Source organism: Coturnix japonica, chromosome 15 (genome assembly GCF_054131305.1).
Source record: "Coturnix japonica strain WE chromosome 15, WE-NBRP24, whole genome shotgun sequence".
Classification (NCBI taxonomy): domain Eukaryota; kingdom Metazoa; phylum Chordata; class Aves; order Galliformes; family Phasianidae; genus Coturnix; species Coturnix japonica.
The window spans coordinates 9,799,637-9,820,331 of record NC_140677.1 but is presented as its reverse complement, the minus strand read 5'-3'; the positions used below and the strand labels follow the sequence as shown (position 1 = coordinate 9,820,331).

Here is a 20,695-nt window from a genome sequence, read left to right as displayed (position 1 = left end):
CAGAGGTATGAAGGCTACTGGCTTGCATTGAGCTTGGGGTGGTGTACTGTGTTCAGTTTTGGGCCCCTCACTACAAGGAAGAAATTGAAGCCCTACACCATGTCCAGAGAAGGGCAACAGAGCTGTGAAGGATATGGAGTCTTATGAGGAGTGGCTGAGAGAACTGAAATGATTCTGTCTGGAGGAAGCTCAAAGGAAATCTTATAGCTCTCTACAGATCCCTGTAAGGAGGTGGTGATGAGGTGGGAGGTTGGCCTCTTCTCCAAAGTGACAGTGATAGGATGAGAGGTAATGTCCTCAAGTTGTGCCAGGAGAGGTTCAGGTTGGATATGAGGAAAAAACTAATCCTCAGAAAGAGTAATGATAGGTTAGAACAGGCTGCCCAGGGAGGTGGTGGAGGTGTTCAGGAACCATGGAGATGGCACTGAGGGCCATGGTTGGTGGGCTTGGTGGGGACGGGTTGACAGTTTCCAAATGTTAAGATTCTATGAGTCTTTGTTTGTTGTCTGGCCTCGCAGGAGAATAATGTCTCCATGCTTCTCACCAGCAAGGAACACTCAGCTCCACAGAGGACCTGTATTGGACTCCAGCTCTGTGTTATATTTTTATCTCTATCAGCTATGGAGGGAGACCAGAGCTTGCTGGATACTGAGTAGTACTCAAAACCTGCTGAGGCTCATGACCAATTGCAGCCCTACCTCTCCTCTGCTGGTTGCTGGCCCCATCTCTGCAGCCTGTGTACTTGCCTGGGCTGCCGTGCTCTCATTATATCTTTGTACAGCACCAGCCCTCTCCACTCTCATTTCAGTTGCCTCCTCAAGGTGCTCCAATAATTCAAGTGATAAATAATAACAATAATAATGCAGAAGTCGTTTGAATTGAGCTTGATTGCTCTGTGGCTGAATTTGGTCTTGATTGACTGAAAGCAGCACATGCCCCTTGCTTGTTATGTTGAGAGCCTCATTTTCTCAGTGCGTTGTTGCTTCTCATAGCCTCAAACTGATCTGGCCTTAAGGCTGCTGCCAAAATGCAACCCTGTCACTCCCAGAAAAACCCCACTCTGCAGTGTGATGTGAATTTACACATATAATGGAGGAAAATGACAGAAAATATCCTATTTCTTTATGGTGCCAAAAGAACTGTGTGTTCCCCTGTTTTCTGGTCAGACTCACTGCTTTTGAGGGGGAAGATGCTTGGTGGAGGCCTTGAGAAAGGATTGATTGTTGCTGGTTACACTGACTGCACCATACATTTCTAAATATTTGAAATGAGCACTGCCTGTAACACTTGCTTGATGGGTTATATTGGAAAGACAGACAAGCAGCCTCTAAATGAGCAAAAGATCTAGTGAATACCCATTGAAGTGCTGGACATCAGCCTCTCCCCAGCTCTTCTCCTAGGCATTTGTGGGTGTTCCTACTGTTGGTCCACACTGTGCTTCCAAGGGAGATGCCTAATTCAGCCATGATTGAGGGCAATTGTTGACACCTTAGAATTATAGAATTATTAAGGTTGGAAAGGACCACTAAGCTTATCCAGTTCAACCATCCACCCATCACCACCATGGCCATCAAAGCTTCTTTTGAGCCCAAGGAAGAAAAGGAGCAAACGATCTGTGAGAGGCAGAGGCTATGTTTCTCCTGGCTTAATGTGGATGAATGAAGAAAAAGGAGGGAAAGCAAACAACTCATTTTCACTCCTTCCCTAAGCAGCAGCCACTGTAGTGCTATAGCCAGGAGCATCCGAGAGAGACAGAAGGAATTCGAGTAACAAGAAAATGCTGCTGTACAGATCTAATTATAGCGATCACACCTGTTAGAGAAAACAATAAGCAGCAAAGTGAATAAACCTTCCTGGGACTCATTTTATCAATGAAGCGTGACCACGTGGAAACTCCACAGAGAAAATCTACAAGGAAGGCTTCATTGTACTCAGACCTTTTCAGCCTCCCATCCTATAATCAGCAAAGTAACCAAAATAAATGGTGTGTTTAGCCCTGGTTGTATGTGGCTGTATGATGATGCAAATGGTCTGTTAACAGGATGTCTTCTCAGTTTTGGTATTATCTCCCTGCTAGGCATATACATGTAGCTGAAAACTTCTGCTACTTAGGAGAGAGCTGCACACAAGTCTTCAGAACCAAGCAAAATATCCATGGTCCTGTAGACCTCAAGGCATTCCACACTTGGGATGGGCATTCTGATCCATGAGATTCCACCTCATCTATCCTCCTACCAGAGCTATTTCCTGCTGCTGACTGTCTTTGCTTCTGCTCCCCTGTACCTTTCTGAGCTCCCAATTATAGTTCTTCTGCACTGCAGAAGCACATCTAACACCAGGCTTCGCATGCTTCTTTGGTTAGAGCAGACAAAGAGGATTAGCCTTGTTAAAGAGTTAATGCTGTGGGTTTTTTTTTTCCTTTTCTTCTATTTTTTTTTTTTTTTTCACATATGCAGCTCCCTTCATCCAAAGATCTTAGAGCAAGGGAAGTATCATTAGCAGTGTCTTGTGGATGGGAAAATTGAAGCATGAGGAGATGAAATGAATTTGCTTATTGGATGATTATTCCTTTACTGGATTTGCCTCACATCTCACAGCCCACGTCCTGGGCCAAAGCCCTTTTATACAACATACTGCCCAGATAGAGGCAAAGCCAAAGAAACAAGGAACCCTATGATACTTAATCTCGTTTTGTGTTTTTTTTTTCCAAGACCACTAGCATGTACAAAAGCACAAAGAAACATCTCAAGCTTTGCAACAAGTCTGACTGACAGCCCTAGAGGCTGCAGTCCCTGGGGCACTCAGTGAATGCACTGAACAATAACGACTCCAAAATATTGACCCAACAGCATCTCGGTCCTGACTTGGGAAGAGAAAGATGAATGCACTGTTTGATGACAGTCACCATTGAAAATCATGCTGTGTTGGTGACAGCTGGAACAAGAGAGCTTGTAAGAGTCACTTGGTGATGCAAGCTTTGAGTTACCAGCTCCCAGGAGCTGCCATTAAATCACTGCTTGAGATAATGGTTTTCCACCACTTCCCAACCAAGTCTGACCTAGTAAGTAAAGGGTCCCGTAACTAATTAGTAATAACTGAAACCAAATCTAAAGGAAACTGGACAAATAATTCATAATGAATAATTTATTGGATGAATTTTGCCTCTTTTAATGTTTGTGAATTTTTTATGCTGGCAGTGTTGATTTCTCCAGCTAATTGGTTGTTTGAAATTCTTTGCTGATGCAAATATTCCTTGGTCTGCTCTTTTCTTCAGCAGAACTTCATTAATAGTATTGCCAATTCAAAGGAGGCTGACTAGTTTTAATTGGTCACAAAGGCCACATGGCATAAATGGATTACATGGGATAAATATACAGTGCTTTCAGTATTTGAAAATATCCTTTCAAAGTGTTCTGTACGTTCAAATAAGATGTTTCTGTAAGCATTATTTCCACCAAATGTTCCTATTGGCTATTCCTGCAGAGGAAACTCAGATTCCTGAAGTTGATTGAACTTGTTTGTGTGGGGGAATGTATGTATTTGTGTATAAAAAATGTTTAACTCTTTCTCTGTTCTTCCATGGTTTTGGAAAACACAGGGTGTGGCATATGCTCCAGCCAATATAATATTGCTTTATGGCCCAAGCATTTCAAAAAAGCTCTCCTGAAGAAGAGATGAACTCAAGGCCTCTTCCAGTAGCAAGGGCATGAAACTCTATGCTCCCTCTATCTCAGCATCTGTAACATACAGCAAGCAGCAAGGAGGTCCAGACATGGAGTATGGAAAGTGAAAACAAGCCACCCAACCTGATAATGAAAAGCAGGCACTTGGCCTTGGTGTGGAGCATCTCAGATAAGTAGTTTAATTGCCAAGCTCTGATGCTGGAGGGAGGGAAATCTAAGCTAAATTAAAAGATTAAAAAGATATTTTTTCATCAAGTGGCAAAATGGAAGATGTGGACTAGTCTGCTCAGGAGAAAATGAGCAGAAAGGAACTGTGAATGTTGTGAAAATATATCCATTAGACCTGCCTTATCGAAACGTGCTTTTGCCAAGCATCCAGCCCTGCATCGCCATGGCAACATGGCCTCATCAACAGAGAAGAAAGTGTTTTTGTCAGGATGGGCCCAAACACGTAAAAGCCATTTCGATTTGGGGGCAACACGATCTTCTTCAATCAATACAGCACACATAATAATGATTCCTGCCACTTTTTTCATAAATCTCCACTTTCTGCTTTCATTTCCTGTGGTTTGACATCACTGTGAACTGGAACCAGGTTTAAATTTCCTATAATTTTCAGCCCCCTCTGCCCTCATCTACAACACACCATGCCTCACGCAGCAGCTTTCTTCTTTGCGCAGCACTCAACGCACAATGCGCTTACAGGTGGGATTAGCCTGACCTGAACTGTGAGATGAGCTTTTGGGAATCCCCAGTGGCACCACTTAGAGATGTGAAGGCTGAAATTGTGGTCATGGCTGAGATGTGGGCTGGCCAAACATGCGATGGTGTATCCTTCTCTCAAGGAGTTAACCGAGGGTGAGTCCAAACAACCCCAAAATCCTAACTCTCAAAGAAACTGTGGTGCCTTTTTAGGGCATGGGTGTTCTCCTTTTTTTTTCCCCCCTGCATTTCCAGTTAGAGAAGCCATGCATCCTGACTGCCAGTTGGCAACAATGCTTTGATCTTTCCAAGAAAACCAGCTCAGCAGTTCCACTGCAGAAACCACCATGCAGCCAAAGGGATTTCTGTGTCCATGTGAGAGTCTGCGCCTCTCTGTGCTGGGGAGAGGTGGAGTGCATAGGAGATTTAAATGCCTATCTCTATTTTTCATTTAAATTAGTGGGTATTAGGCATATAATCCAACATATTGCTTTTAAAATCCCAGCAGTAGCCTGCTGAATGCTTTGCTGTAAAGAAACATAAAATATCTTTTTTTTGTAATAACTGCAGTCTAGCTACATTTAAAGCAGTGTCCTCTTTGTTGTTCCATGTTCTATTTTGCCATTTGTTGAGAAAGTATTTAATCTCCAAAACACCATTGAGAAGTGCGATTTGGTGCACAGAGACATAAGAATTCCACAGTCGTGTTTTCAATGGATGTAGGAAAAGGAAAGCTATTTCTTCAGATGGACTGTTGCTGCTTTGGAACTTACATGAAGGTCAGCAATTTGGATCCTGCTTGTCCCCTTTGGGTTGAGAATGGGAGAAGATGGCATTTGGACACCGGTGTGTTCGATTCCCAGATGAGTTTTGCAGCCTTATAAACACACTGTGCACGTTAGTGTGGCAACATTCAACTTTGGCCAGAGCCTGGAGGAAGATAGGGAGGAGGGCTTCAATGATACTGATGCTAATAAATTAATGACTTGAATTTTGAAAGAGGCTTTCATTGAGAAACCACATAGTGTTTGCAAATGAATTTACAAATCCTGGGCTTGAGTCATACCCAACAAGACAGGATAATCTTGTACAAGGGGTTTGTCATCGCTGTAACTATACACAATCTCTATCAGTGTATAACACAGTGAGACCTTGAGTGAACTATAGTTGCTTCATCTACCTGGCACAGAGCAGAAATCCCTTAGAAATGAATGATGATACCACACTGCAGGCAATGATACAGAGGATAGGATGTTAATAAGGCTCTGCATATTCTCATCTACCTGTCTGTATGCCTAACCTTCTCCTGGATTGTCTGTCTAATCAATCCTCATAGGTGCTTTGATATAGGCTGAGTGGTGGTGTCACCTGGAAGATATCAGAGCCGGGAGAGTTGTGTTTGAGCAAGGAGACACTCAGAAAATGCAAAGATGGCTTGCTATTTTGGTCCCTTTATCACTTACCAGAAACATTCAACATTTCATAATCTGGATGACCTTCATTACTGTTGACTACAGAAATTGGTAAGAGGCCTGGGCAGTACTCAGGCAAAGACACAGCACTCCCGAGAAGCCATTGTGGATGCACACATGTGCTTTCTAACCACTGAAAAAACAGTTTAGGGAATGGACTGAAAATCTTGAGCTCATTGTATTTCTACAGTGGATTTCTCAGGATTTCTTAGGACCGACTGTCTTGCAATGTAAAGCTGTTCCTGCTCATCTGTAATACCTAACCAACAGTGATAGCAGGAAAAAAACCATCACTTTTTCTTCTTACCATCTCTTTAAATGGGAAAGGGAGGTGGATTGCTTTTCCCACAGTTTATTTGCTACTCTTTCATCTTCTGGAGCAACATTTTTCTTGTCCTTGAGTATGCCTGGGGGTTGAATGTGGGGATACTTGTACTTAGTCTAGTGAGAGTTCTTATTACAATAATCACACAAGGAGAATTAAAATGAGGATGAAAACATTCAATTACATTCCCTAGTTTAACTGACTTCCTTCAATCAGCCTGGCTTTAGGATCTTTTTGAGACTGGAGAGGCTGAATGAGACCAGGACTATCACATTACTACAGTTCAGATTTAGTTCCTCAATCAAATTAAACTCTTAAAGGCTTGGTTTGGTACATTGATCCATTGCCTCATTGAATAGAGCTGAATATATACATTGCTCCCCATCCCTAACTTCTTCACATGCTCTAGACAGGGTTAGCCCCTTTCCACTGAGGGATGGAACTGGATTTTGACTATCAAAATGTTTTATTACTTAGCACTGTGTGTTGATTGCCCAGCTCTCTCAGATAAAGAGACATATTGTCCTGTAAGGAAGGATTATCGTATTTATCCTATGAGTTGGAATTCAATAGAACACAGACACTCTGATGCAAGTGTGGTGTTGTGACTCTTGAATGAGCCATTGCTTGCAATGAGCAAAGATGATTGTGTCTGTTAGAGGTAGAAATCTTGGGAAAATTTGATATTACAGAGAAAATAAATGTCTTAAAGGTCTTAGATCAAAGAAAAGACTCTGAGTTGCTCCAGTCTTCCATGACTATAAAACAGGTAACACCTGCAAATGGTCCCATATTTGCCCATGTCCTGAGTTTCCCCCTAAAAGAGTAAACTCTGTGCTATGTTATTCCTAAGCTAACTTTTACCTCAACGTTCATCTTCATTCATCCTATCAGTGCCTCCATCTCCAAAATGAGATCTGCTCCAGAATAGTAATGTGGTGTTGTTTTTCTTTATTTTATTTTCTTTTTTTTTTTTATTTTTTCTTTTAAATGAGTATTAATTAATGTTTAAAAAGCACTTTGGGATCACAGAATGAATGGAGAAAAACAAATGCAAAGCATTGTTTTATTATCACCCCCATAGACTGGAACGAAGGCACCTTGCCTCTCACATAATTACTTCCCTGCAGCTGCAGCCTCTTAAGAAGTGAATATATTCCACATCACCACATCTAGGTATGGAGAAAGACCCAGGCCTTCCCACCCATCACATCTCCCATCCCCCTCCCACCCTTCCCTTTCCTTGCTCTCTGTTGCATTAATAGCAGAGATGGCATTAAAGTAACTTTATCTCTTTGGTGCACACATACACAAACTCAATGGCGGGTAGTGTTATGAGGCTTATTGCCGAGTGCGTAATGACTGCTTCTTTTTTGGATGAATGAATTCAGTGGGTGACAGGTATGTAATTCATGGCTTTGTAAAAAGCTTTGAGAGGAAGTGTATGAAATGTACTATATAAATGTCAATACAATGCACACTTTAAAGGCTGTGGGTTGAGTCATAGGGAGGGTAGATTTAAGGGGGGGATCATAAATAGCAGAAGAACAGCTGGTTTCTCTGGGTAATGATGACTGAAGATCTGAGCTGTGGCTGCTTAAACATACCCACTCTGCGGAGGTACTTACGTGGTCCTCTCTGCCAGAGTGTCTGAGCACCTCATGGCCTGTGTCGCATTTATATCTAAGGAGGGAGAAGAAATCTCAGCATTGCAATAGGAGAGTGGGTACCCTCTGGTCTGTGTGGGAAGGAAAGCCTAAGGACAGAGGGACTCCATTCTCCTGGGCATCCCAAGCCCATCACCCACACACACTGGTGGAATCCTGCATCCCACATTGGCATAACCAACCCCATGCGGTCTCCTCTCCAGAACAATAAGCCTGAGCTCTAATGCAGAAAGATCTCAGGGATGGGAACAGTGGCCTCTGTTATGGAGACAGCAAGTGGGGATTGGCCTCCATACAACAAGCTGTGCTCATTTTTCTGCGGGTGCAATGGACACCTTGGATCATCAGGGCTGACCTGGGCAGCCTTTGGTGAACACGTAGGATTTCCTTTAATCGCTAGGGTCTAAGAAAAGGTTCAAGCTGTGGAGGCTGTGAGCTTTCTGCAGCGGCCAGCTCTGCCATTAATTGTTTCCTAGTGGTGTTTTTGTTATGTATATGGAGCTAGATGTAAGGGAATTAGTTACAAGAGCCTTTGGGGCTCTCGGTTCCCATGTCTGCCATGGAAAACCCCAGCCCCAGTATTTAACACCAATTAATATTTTCGCAAGGCTAGTACTTGCAAAGCATTTTTCTTTTTTAAGGAGACACGTGGTGAACAAGCAGAGTTTCATGCAGAAGGAGGATTGAAGTATATAAAAAGGATACAAGGAAAGGTAACAAGTTACCGTACATCAGCCAATTCTGCATAAAAAATACAAAGTATTTCACATTAGCATATTCCTTTTATTACCTCTCTCCCTGCAGGCTAATTACACCGGAACTGTGGGATAGCACACAAAAGAGAGACTGCAAGTGCCTTTCTCTGTATGCTGTGTGAGTAAAGCCATGCAAAACCCCCAGCTTTGCTCAACAAGGTGTGCCTGTCCAGTTCAGTTTAATCAGGGAGAGGATCCCTCATCATGCAGGTTTAATGGGCTAATCTGCACCTCCGCACTGTGCCTTGTGTCCTCCCCCAGCCGCTGGGTTACCGTGTCCCTATGGCTTCCTTCAGGGGCATTGTGGTCTGCTGCGATTAAATCCGGAGAAACAGTGCCCTGGCTTTTGGGAATAGCTCCACTGGCAGCAAAGCGGAAGAGGGAAGAGTGTCTGATTTAGTTTCTCGAGAAAGTGGGTGTGTTAAATGTGACTTTTTAAAGGCTCGCTGCAACTGTGGGTATAAACAATGTATAGTCATAGAAACTAACTAAACAGTAGTCTCTAAATCGCAGACAGGGAGTGAGAGTTCAGAACTGATTATTGGCAAGTGCTTCTCCTTTGTTGCAATGCAAATGGTGAAAAACTCGACTTGTTCTGCTGAAAACTCTGTTTTTATTGCAAGACTTGCCTCAGGTGTGTGTGAGAGGCAGCAGGGTGCAACCACAGACCTGTGATGTGTATGTATGTACTGTGCTGCATGGGGTTTGGTGCAGCACGCAGCTCAAGCAACCAGTGCATGAGCTCGGTGACCACCCCGAGGACATCTCAGCTCATAGGCACTGATAGCTCGAGGAGGAAGATGGAGCCACCAATGTGACCACGGCCCTGAGTACTTCCAGGCAAGATGGATTCCATCATACTGCACTGAGGTGCTGGGATGATGGAGCTCAGGGATCACACTGCGAACAGCTGCCAGCAGTTGGGTTAAAGGCAGCGTGTGTGTACCACCTCCCCGTGGTCCTTACCCAGGCAAACTGAGTGGCTTATTACTGCTATCCATCTCTATCATTATCCCAAGTGACAGAGGTCAATGTGTTGGATTGAAAGGCTTTTGGCATGCCAGTGACCAAAGGCTGAGATGGGGAGGCAAAATGGTGTTAAATGATGGAAGTTCTGGGGTTTATTATTTATTTTATTTTATTTTATTTTATTTTATTTTATTTTATTTTATTTTATTTTATTTTATTTTATTTTATTTTATTTTATTTTATTTTATTTTACTTTTTAATGATGGGACTGCTATGTTCACAACTATTTTAGAAGCACCATTACCATGGCAAGAGCTGCTCCTCATGCCCAGAGGTGTCTGTGCACTGTAGCCACCTCCAATGCTGTGCCCACCCACAGCACTGCATTGCCTGGCCTCTTCTCCAAGGAGAACCATTCCAGTGTTTTGTTTCCTCTTGTGCTCAGTTTGTGGCCCAGTGCCTTATTTACTGCTTTCTCAATCCTACGCTTAATACCAGTTATAAATTTCCTCATGGTTTTTTTCCCTACAGTGCTCCTCACCTTAGTGTCTGAGTGCCTCTCAGGGATAAAATGATCCCCCTACACTTGTGTGTGCATCTTTAGTGGGGCTGCAGGGAGAGCCTTCGGCATAGGATCCATCCAGGGAGGGGCTAAGCACCATTTTCTTCCCCTGCTCTTGAGATGCTGAGTAATGCAGAGAATCAGATTTTGAGAGGCATTGTGTTTGCTGCTTCCCCTGTGTTCAGCATCCTTCTTGGTTATGAATGAATATATAATTTGGGGGGAACAAATGAGTGCAATCTTGTTCCATGGATCTTTATTCTGCCCCAATCTTTGTGAATCTTCATTCTTCTCTGCTTTCATTGCCTTTTTTTTTTTCCTTTAATACAGATTTCTTTCTTTTCCTCCTGTCTTCTTTCTTCTATTTTTTTTGTCTTTATCTTTCTTTTCTTCTGCTGCCCTCCCAGCTTTTCATTACTGTCATCTTTTTTCCCAGCCACTGAACCCTTGATGTTGTTCTAATTGACAGACGGGGTTTAAAAGCACATACGAAAGCGCCTGTCTTTTTAAATAGACTCCTGTCTCATCAAAAGATGTACAGCAACATTCCATTAGAGCACATCATTTGAAAATAGATTGGGCTTTTAGCAACCGCACTTATATTTTTATCGTTAGGCTGTTCTTCTGGGATCTTCCCTCCTCCTTGTTCCTGTTTTGGGGAGGGTATGGGGGAAAAGATACCTTAAAGAGAGATTAATGACTGTTTTGTTGTGTTTGGGTTTTCTGCAGTTCTCATGTGCTTGTTCAGTCTGTTCGCTTCTCGCAGCCATGGTTCTGGAGGAAGATTTGGAGTTAAAATGAGGACAGAAGATGCATGTGTGCTGACAGGAGTCTGTACAGGGCAGAAAGGCAGCAAGGTAGCAGCTCCTGTTGCACCGTATTGTCAGTGTTTGATGAAAGGAGATCCAGCCATGACTTTCCCTACATAATCTGTGTAAAGAGCAGTTAGGTCCTGCTCGGCACCAAAGCAGACCAAAAAGACAGGAGATGGATCTGCCCCAAGCGTGTATAGGTGAGCTTCTAAAGCATCTCTCTTCTCCTTCCCTACCAGCAAGATTAGGGTTAGGGTCAGTCTTCCATATATTGTTGTCCTCTATATGCAGCTGCCCATTCTGATGGAGCAAGCTGAAGAGAATATGAGGGCTCAACAGGACAATGCAGCCTTTATTTCTCCAAGCTGCGGGTACTGCTGTTATAAAGTGGAACACTGATGATGAGGGAATCTTAACTTGTTCCTGGCACTTGGTGCAAAGGATGCTGATCACTGAAATTCTAGATTGGTTGGGTCAAGGTAATCCAAAGATGTTTTGCTGTTGTGAGGCCAGTGTCCAACTGGGCCAGGCAAATCCCCCACAGAATGGGACAGAAACTCAGTGGGTTTCTCTCTCTGGAAAAAGTGCATTTGTAGCAAATATCTTGAAGCTCCAGACTCTCAAAACCCCACTGAGGGAAAGAAAAATGGCCAATTCTGTCTTGCAGCTCAGATGGATACATAAGGTATTTATTTACTCTTCCTTCCATGCCCCAAATATCTGCACTCATACACTGTCCTTCCAGCCAGAAGCCAACCTGCTCACAGCTCCTCCATATTTCACCCAGGTCTATCAATGGAAAACATCACTCACCTTAAGGGCTGCGCTGTCTTCTCCTTCCTAAGCTTAGGGAAGCAAATTCATTCCTGTTCTAAACTCGGCATTGATGAGTAGTTGGGACTGAATCATCCCCCAATCTCCCCTGCTTGATTTATTGTCTCTTGCTATGCTACTATTAAGTCTAAGAGAGAAACAACAGGTACGCTTCCCAGCCCCCTCAAAGCAAGAGCTCAGTGCTCCTTTTTGTTTCCCATGTTCCAGTTTCATGTGTAATAGTGATAATATCTGTCACTTTGTTGGATCCTCACAATAAATGGCTTCTCAGATTGATTAAAACCTCTCCGCTCAGCTTGGGCTGTGCATTGATTTTAGCGGCTGCTCCTTGCTTTGTGTACGGCACATCACAGAAATCAGAGATGGAAAAAAAAACTATTAGGGATCAACGTGTTTCCCACCTCCCCTTGGTTCCCTGGGGGCTGGTAGGAGATTGTTCATTACAAAGTATTTATGGTAACTTTTCCCAGTCCCTGGTGCCATTCAAGACCAACTACGCCTAATTGCAATGCTGGTGTTAGCAACCAGTTGCTGGTTCCTGGCCCGTTGCTCCTCTCCACTCAGCACAGAATGTCTCTCTGGTGTACTCTAAATAAAGATGCTTCCTTGGGGCTCTCTCCTCTCAAAGGAAGATGGCTTTGAAGTGAATGGGTGTTTCTCTCACACTCAGGAGGGGTGCCTGGATTCACATATAGAGCATCCCCACCCTCCCTTTCCTTTCACACTAACTCTTGGAGGACCAGTTTTCCTGCAGAGGAGAATGAACGGTTTCAGAAGGATTCTCTTGTTGATGATAGGATTGTTGACACCAGTCCATATTCTGAGCCTTGATTTCTCTTGAGCAGTTCCTCTCTGGAGCTGTCTGATTGCAGGTATTTCCATTATCCTAATTCTCAGAAGCTCAAACCTTTTGACTCTCAGAGGTGTCAAAAGGAAAACAGAAATCAAAGAGAAAATGGGTGCTGCCTGTGCCTACGCTGGGGTGGGAACACTAAGATCCTGCAGTAAGACCTATGTCCTAGGCTGTCCACTATGGAAACCTAATAGAAGGAAGGATGGCCCTGTGCTGCCTGGGACCCAGGTTCCTTCTTTAGGTCTGGCTCAGGATGTGGATTAGGCAGTGGCCCTGGATTCTGGGCCCAAGGAGAAGGGAAATAATTTTAGTGGAGTAACTGATTTGTACGTGGAGCAGCAATTCCCCAGAGAGGCAAGGAGCTGTGGCTGGAGAGATAGCAGGCGAGCATTCTCCCAAGGCTATTTATTCATCTTATTTCCAGATTAATACTCAGACCTTCATTCTTGCTATGCTTGCTGCCTTTCTAAGTCGGCTCTGTTAAAACTGGTGTTTCTGTGTATAGAAATAGGAAAGGGGGGAGAACAGGGGAGGAGGACAGTCGTATTTCTGGGCTTGTTTAAGGAGGATGCTTTGTGTTTCACCTGACACCACTGCCCTTCCTGCTGCAAAGCTGCTCTCCAAAATCCTGCTGTGCTGAGCTGCTCAAAGCCTTAAGCAGCGTAACCAACTCCTTCACCTGAAAACTACGCTGTAAGAACCTGCTTCAGCAACGGTGGTAGATCTGAATGAACGGATGAATGTACACCATCAGAATGAATCTATTAGGGACAGCTGCTGAACAAGGTCCAACCATTTTGGAGGCCTCTCTCTCCAGGTGACAAGAAGGGAATGTTTGGTGCTTTTCCCTCCTTACATGGATGAGCTGCACATGAAAGCAGAGTGGGCGCAAGAGGAGTGTGGTCTTGGTAGAGACTTAGGCAGTATTGCTCTACTATACCAACATGAGAGTAAAACTTTATCTCATTGTGCATAGGTTAACATATGTGAAACCACTGTGTTTAGGTGCGGACCATTATCTCTTAAAATATTTGAAGAAATGTGGTAAAATTCCCTCAAGCCTTCTTTCAGGCTACGTCTGCATGGCTTATTTAGGTCTCATGCTCTTGGCTGGTAGCCTGTTTACCAATGATAGCTTCAAAATAAAACCTGCAGATTTTACAATTATTCTTATCATTTCAGAAACACCCACCTCATTCCACATTAAATACTTCCACCTCTGGCTATGCAAAGTGTTGCTACAATGCTCAGCGCAATGGAAGGCAGTTAAATCAGCAGTGAGCAGAGAGGATTGAGCCCACCAAGATACACAGAGTGGAAATGAGAGAGACTTCGGGGCAGATGACCACTGACAAAATGGGGAGGTCACTCCTGGAAGGTGGTGGGAGCTGGGAATTCATTTTTTTTCATAGTTCTCATTCGATATAGGCTACACTCATATGAGAAAATTAATAACTTAGACTGCATCTGGGAGGTAGGACACTTGGTAGCTCTGTCAGGCACTGGTTGTATGACTCAAGGCACAAATTTCTCTTCTATTTTCCTACAAGAAAGGCAGCAGTGGGAGGCTATAAAGCACGTTGGGATTTTCAGATGAAAACACTAGCAAATCAGAGCTGGACTTGGTCTCTCTGATAATAGATCAAGAATAATTACATTTACATCAAAGGTTTTCAGCTGGTTTGCAGGCAAACAATTTTTGTTTTCCTCATTTATTTATTTTTTTGGCATTTCTCCAAAATAAAATCCTTTTTGATAGAGATGTTTCCTTCCAATTAATTTTTCTAGCTTTTATATTGTGTTTTCTTCAAAAAGTTTAAAAAAAAAAAAAAAAAGTAATGCCATCAATATCTACCTGGATTGGAAAACTGGAAATTTTAGATTCACTGTCATAACCCCTGCCCCAAAGCTACCATAGTTATTGATAGCTGTATGGCTACTCTCCTTACTGGAAGCCTCTGATTTTACTTCTGCTTCAACTAAAGTTTCCTCAGGAAGCCTTTGGTTTCCCTTCTCATTCCAGCTTCTCAAGGGCTCTGGTCTCCATTTCCCATTTTCTTCATTTCTTGTCCTCCTTGCTCTTACTGTCTTTGGACCAAGAGATGAAGCCATGCTCAGACCCATTTTTTAGATATTTTAATGACTGAGCTACAAGACATTTCCACCCAAGACTGGTACATGGATAGACTTAGATTTTTCCCAGTTATGTGTGGATTTATATCCACGTGTCCTTCCATCATCCTCCTGTCAAGTTTTGAAACCTACCCACCGACATTTTGAGGAATGAGAACTTCGGTTTGACCTTAGTTTTAGGTTTGCAACAAAATCCACCTCAGGCCCTGGTTCTCTCTGTGTTAACAGCATTTATCATGCTGTGATGGACACCAAGCAGATAAATCAGCAAGACCCCTTCCTAGGACTGAACAGCATTAAACCTTTATGTCACCACGCGATCCTTGGGTGGATGGTGAAATATGTGAAGTGAGAAGTCTTGCTCCAAGCAAGCAAAGTCGAAGGTCTGTGTTTGATCTTCAGTAATAATTACAGAGGAGGACTTTGCTCCTAGCTGGACCTAGAGCTACTTTCATGAAATTCAGTTCATCACAATTTCTACATGAAGACCTATTGTAAGATCAGATTTTGCATGTAATATCCTAGTCTGTCAGTAATGTATTTGCCATAAAGTTAAACAAAAAGGTTAAGAAAAAGCTCCTATTTCTAGGTAACTACACAGGCATAAAAAATAATAATTTAGTGGATTTGGACAGGATATTTTTTCCTTTTCACTCACTTGGCTCTAAAGCAGCCTCAGCCTAAGAAATTAAATTTGACAGGCGATTAGCCCATAATGTGGTGCAATCTCTTCTGGTATTTGAAGGAAAAATTGAAAACAGACTAGGTGTTTAACTTTGAAATGTCTGCCTCAGATGTGATGGGCAGGAACTTTAGTTTTTTGGCACCAAGAGCTAGGTGACTAGTGGAACAAACTGATCTCATGCCCACAGGCAAGATAGGGTAGGTGAGGCCAGCTGTGAATATACAGCAGTAACCAGCATGGGCTTGCTTTTACCTACTGGGAAGTTTATTGCTATTCCACTGTTTGGTAAGGAAACTCAATTTTTTCAGTGAGAGAAAGTATAAGTAAGTCTGTTCCTTTCTTTATTCTCAAGTAACTTCTTCTGCCCCAAATGCTTCTTTTCCAGCAGAGAGTCTGAGATGGGCAAATGTGGAAATGTAGATGCTAAATTGTGGCTCATATATGTATGTTCCCACACTGTTCCAGTACAGCTTTGGTGTTTCCACATAAACTCCTATGCCTGTGAATTAAAAAGGAAAGGCATGAAGGTAGCTATGAAATGATGTCAGACTCCCTTGCCAGGTCTCCCAGGCAAGGGGATATGTCAGCTATGCCTTGGGGAAGGACAGCTCTGCTGGCTGTGCAGTGCCCTTCCTCTGATGCACAACAGGCATTGGAGAGTCATCTCCAGCACATCCTGGTCTCTCTTTTTCCATCTGCTCCTCTTTCTCACAAGGAAATTACCTCTAATGGCCATAACTGACATAAGCTTCAACACTTGCAAGCATTTGTGAATATTTTCGTGGAGCATGAGTTGGCCTGTTGAGAAATCCATCCAGTGCTCTCTGCAACAGAGTCTTCCTATGAAGAAATATGAGGCTGTTTTCAGTGTAAAGTCATTCCTCAGCAGCACTCCTGGGGCAATCTGGGCTAGGGAAAAACTAAATGATATGCAGCACATGTGATACCCTTTGTCACATAGATGAAATCCACGAACTTGGAGAGAGCTCAACAGTAACAACACCCTTTATCTATTAACAGAGAAGAGATGAGGTCTCTTATCTCTTCAGGCATTCAGGCCAAGTAAAAGTTGGAATGGATCTTCACCTCTTACACTTTTCAGTTTCTTGTCTTTTGGCTCGAAAACACCAAAGAAGGGAGAGAAGAGCTTTTCAATGTGCTGGGACCAACTCCAGGTGGGAGCAGTAGGGACTATTTTATTGTTTTCAGTTGATAGCCCTCCCTCCTTGCTCTCCTCCAAGTGCCCTGCAGCTTCTACCGCCCTCCTGGAGCACTGCACTGCATTGCAAGGAATACTCTCCATTTCTAGCATTAATTCCTGACTGCCAGCATTTGGTTTAAACTGCTTGTGGCCAGGGAGAACTAAGCTGCTGCCAGAAGACTTTGCATTGCTTGAGAAGAGGGAAGGAGGAACCCACAAAACACCTGAGTCCTAACCACCTCAATGAGAAAGCATCAATTAACCTCGTTTGCCAGCTGGACCTGTCCTAGGGTGCCCTTGCAGGGACACTGTGCCTTGAGCAGATTGATGCTCCTATTAGGCAGATGGGAAGTGAGGGGACAGTCTGATGAGCTCTTTAACTTTTACTGACTTCCCTATACCAACCTCTTAGCTATTTTAATTCCCTTTTGAAGGCAATAAAGGGAGGGCTTTTAGCTCACTAGGCTCATCTGAAATGTCTCAGTGATGTGACTGAAACTCTATCTTAATATTCCCTGTGACTGCTGGTTCCAGTGGCTAGTTTCTGACTTTCATGGCTCTTGAGTTTCTTTCTATATAGTAAATGTGAGTGTGCATTTCTTGGTTACTTCTTGCGTGCTTGTCTCTTCTCTAGCACAACAGACAGACAGATGGCTGTGACTGTTCTGCTGGGCCAAAGGATTCCTGGCTGGATTTCTCAGATGAATAATATGGTGATAACTTAGTGGTGTTTCCTCACTGCTCCAGTGCTGAGCGGGGAGACAAAATTAGAGGGATATATCAAGGAGCAGAGGAAGGGGAAATTCAGATAATGACAGGGCTGGCGAAATATTAGCAGCAAGGAAGATTTTTGGCAGGGTTTTGCTTTGAGTAACCTCGGCTGGGCTCAAGTCTGGCTTCTTGAAAGTTTTAAAACAACAGCAAGAAAAAAATGCAACTCAGCACACAAACGTGTCCGGACATCTTTCTTTTTTAAAATGCCATTACAAATGGGGAGTGCAAAAGCAGCTTAGAGCTGGCATTTCAAAGGGGGCTGGGGGTGGAGAGAAATTGCAAGGTAAACAGGACAGCATCTATCTTCCCCCTACCTCCAGCCTGTGTGCAAGGAAAGATAACAGCAGCAGGAGAAAGCAAATTCTGCCATGGAATTTAGCTCTTCTTTTTTTTTCTTTCTTTCCTTGTAGCAGGGAGAGAGGGAGAGGCTGCATGTGCTTCTGAGGCGTCTCTGTCTGCTTTGAACCTTATCAACAGGGACTGTGCAATGCAGTTTCTCTTTCTCGCTCTCTTCTTCTAACTTTTGAAGCAAAACACTTACGTGCAAGGAATGTTGGAGCATCTGACAGCTGGGAAGACAGAGAAGAAAACCAAGGAATAAGGAGGAGGGCACTATTGGTTTCCCCCCACCCCCCACCTCCTCCTCCTCCTTTTTTTTTTTTTTTTTTTTTTCTTTCTCTGTTTTCTTTCTTTGATTAAAGAAAGGAGGAAAGAAGAGAACAATGTAGAGATGTCTTCCCCAACCCTCCCTTAACAAGTCTCAAGAGCATGGCCTGTGTTGAGTCAAGCAGATTGTTAAGGGAGAATGGATGTCAATGGGATCTCAAAGATGCATTTCTTTTTTTTCATAAGGAAAGGAAAGAGAAAAGGCCTCTTGTCAAGGCTGCTCAGTGTTTATGAAATGTTTTGCCTGTGTGAGACCTACGGGGAATCTGGGAGTCTGCAGAATCTACCACATTCCCTTGGGAAGGGATCACTTGCAACATACCTTTGCAAGTGGAGGTGGTCGATATATACATTAACAGGCACTGCATGCCAGATTTATATTTTCTATTAATAGGCATATGGATGGGTTCCATAACATGGCAGATGGGTGTGAAATAGGAAGGAAGGAGAGGCCAGGGTTTGTAGGAGAGGTGTAGGATGTTGGCCATGTCTGAAGGCAGTCCAGAAATTGGAGTTCAGAGTAGGATCTGAGCTTTGCTGAAAATCTGGTCCAGCACTTCTACTAACGAAAGGATTCTTGGTATCTTGCACCACGCTTTCATTGTGTCCTGGCAGAGGTTGAATAAGTTAGGCAGAGGTTCAAGTCAAAATCCCAGACTCAGACTTGGAAGAAGCTTCAGCCAGATCTGAGCTTTGGCAGATGGTCCCTCTATGTATAATGAGGTCAGGCAAAACATCTGATCTCAATACCCTTGAACTTCTGGAGAGGGGGCATGTATTTGAGCCCAGGAAAATGGGATCATCTGGATGGTGCAGTGGGCTCTGCCAATTGCTTTTTCTTTCCTGGCAGGCTTGATGGGTCCCAGCTGCACAGCTGAGGTTCCTTTAGAAGATTCTGTACGTATAAACCTAAAGGAAAGGAGCCTATCTGGACACTTCAAGGTACTTTGTAATGTGTGCATCCTTAGTGAAGTAGAGAAAGGAAATAAGGAGCAGATGACTTGTTCAGGATCTCTTATCTTAATGATAAAGTGAAGTGAGATGCCTTGATAGGACTTCATTTCTAGAAGCCTGCATGGAAGGTGAGCAGTGGAGAATCACCAGAAATCCCATATACACAGTCTTGTTGCCCTTTGTACCTGATATCTTATCTACAGCTCTCTACTACTGGGCCTGTACTGCAGTTATTAGAGAGCAGCGTGTATACAGAAAAGATAACAAGGTAGGAGGAGTCTGGAAAAGATGAGGAATATTACTTCCACTAAAACAACAGAGTCTTGGAAGACTACAGCCCCTTCCAGTGACATGGCAGAGAAGAGATGACATCCAAGATGGTAAGGGAGATGCACGCCATCAGCACCTAGAGATGGACACATCATGGGTCTAACAGCTTTGAAGACAGATAGATCAGAAGCTTTGCAGCAAGGCAGGTTGCTGAGCATAGCCCTATCAGACAGTGCTTGCTGCGACTGTACAAAAACAGGTGGCTTCTTTTTCCTTGAAAAAAAAAGTGAGAAAAGTGTTTCCAGCCCTTCAGTAGGTACCAGGCTTCTGATGGGTCATTCAGAATCTATTTCTGGTATCACAGCTTTCAGTCAATCTGCATCCCCAAATGCTGCTCACAGAAAAAGGAATTCAAGATCAGAGGGTGCTTGGTGTGATGAAGGGGGGCAATGGCTGTGTGTCATGTTTGGCTGCAAGGCAGAGATGGAGGGGCAGCAATCAGGGAGGGGGAGATCTGATCAGATGAAGGTGTGTGGAGGAGACAGCTGCTAGTCCATGATGGACAGGCTTGGACAGTGCCAGTCTAAGCCCCAGACAGAGCTCGTCTCAGCCCAGGATTCCAGAGCAGCCTCTTTCCAGATGCAAAAAGCAGGATGAAGTTCTCTCCCCACAGATCCCAGATTTCCTATCAGATCCCTGCCTGCTGTTTTGCAATTGGCATTGATTTGTCTTTGATTCCATCATGGATTACTACTTCGTTTTCTGGGCTATTCTTTTCTTACAGGAGGTGCCATCTAAGAGATGCACATCACAAAGGGGAATCAACTGGCTCAAGTAAAGGCAAAAAACCATCAATCAGCTAAAAAGGTCCAAGGATATCTAACTGGGAGTGCCGCTAGATCCCATGATATCCAGAAGTTTTTGGGATCCACTGCACCTTGAAGAGCTTTACAGAGGAAGCCTCCATGGACATCACCTGGCTGAGTGCTACAGTTCAACATTGCATTGCTTGGATGAGCGAATGTGGACCTGGCTGTCTCATACCTGGCCAGTGTCTGGTTGCACAACAGACCACATCCCTTATGGTGCAGTGGATATGTTTGCGAACATAGCAACTGTGTCCTGCAGTCAGCACACCTAAAATAATAAAAGACTATTTTAAGCCAGATATACTTTGTATTGTAAATTCAGCAGCACTCCAGGTGCATCTAAGCAGGATGCATCTGCTAAGCCTGGTGCAAGGATTTATGAAAATCACTAGACTTTGCTTCTGCTGAAACCCGTGTGTTCTTTTGCTTTTGCTTTTGCCAGTTAGGCAAGTATAAACAGAAATAATACCCGGGATCTTTTAATTGTTGTAATGTAATCTGTGTGCTAA

General features: G+C 43.5%; 1 long non-coding RNA gene across 3 annotated transcripts in view; it reads right to left on the bottom strand.

Annotated features, from left to right (window-relative positions):
• Window positions 1-20,695, bottom strand: part of LOC107320009 (uncharacterized) — a 223,326-nt gene that overhangs the window by 4,555 nt on the left and 198,076 nt on the right. The window contains exon 8 of one of the 3 annotated variants that reach the window (XR_014934617.1): window positions 8,476-20,454. The exons of 1 other annotated variant lie outside the window; for it this stretch is intronic. This is a non-coding gene — a long non-coding RNA (uncharacterized LOC107320009). Of the gene's footprint in view, window positions 1-8,475; window positions 20,455-20,695 lie in introns of those variants that run through there. One more of the 3 variants, XR_014934616.1, reaches the window with a different exon arrangement.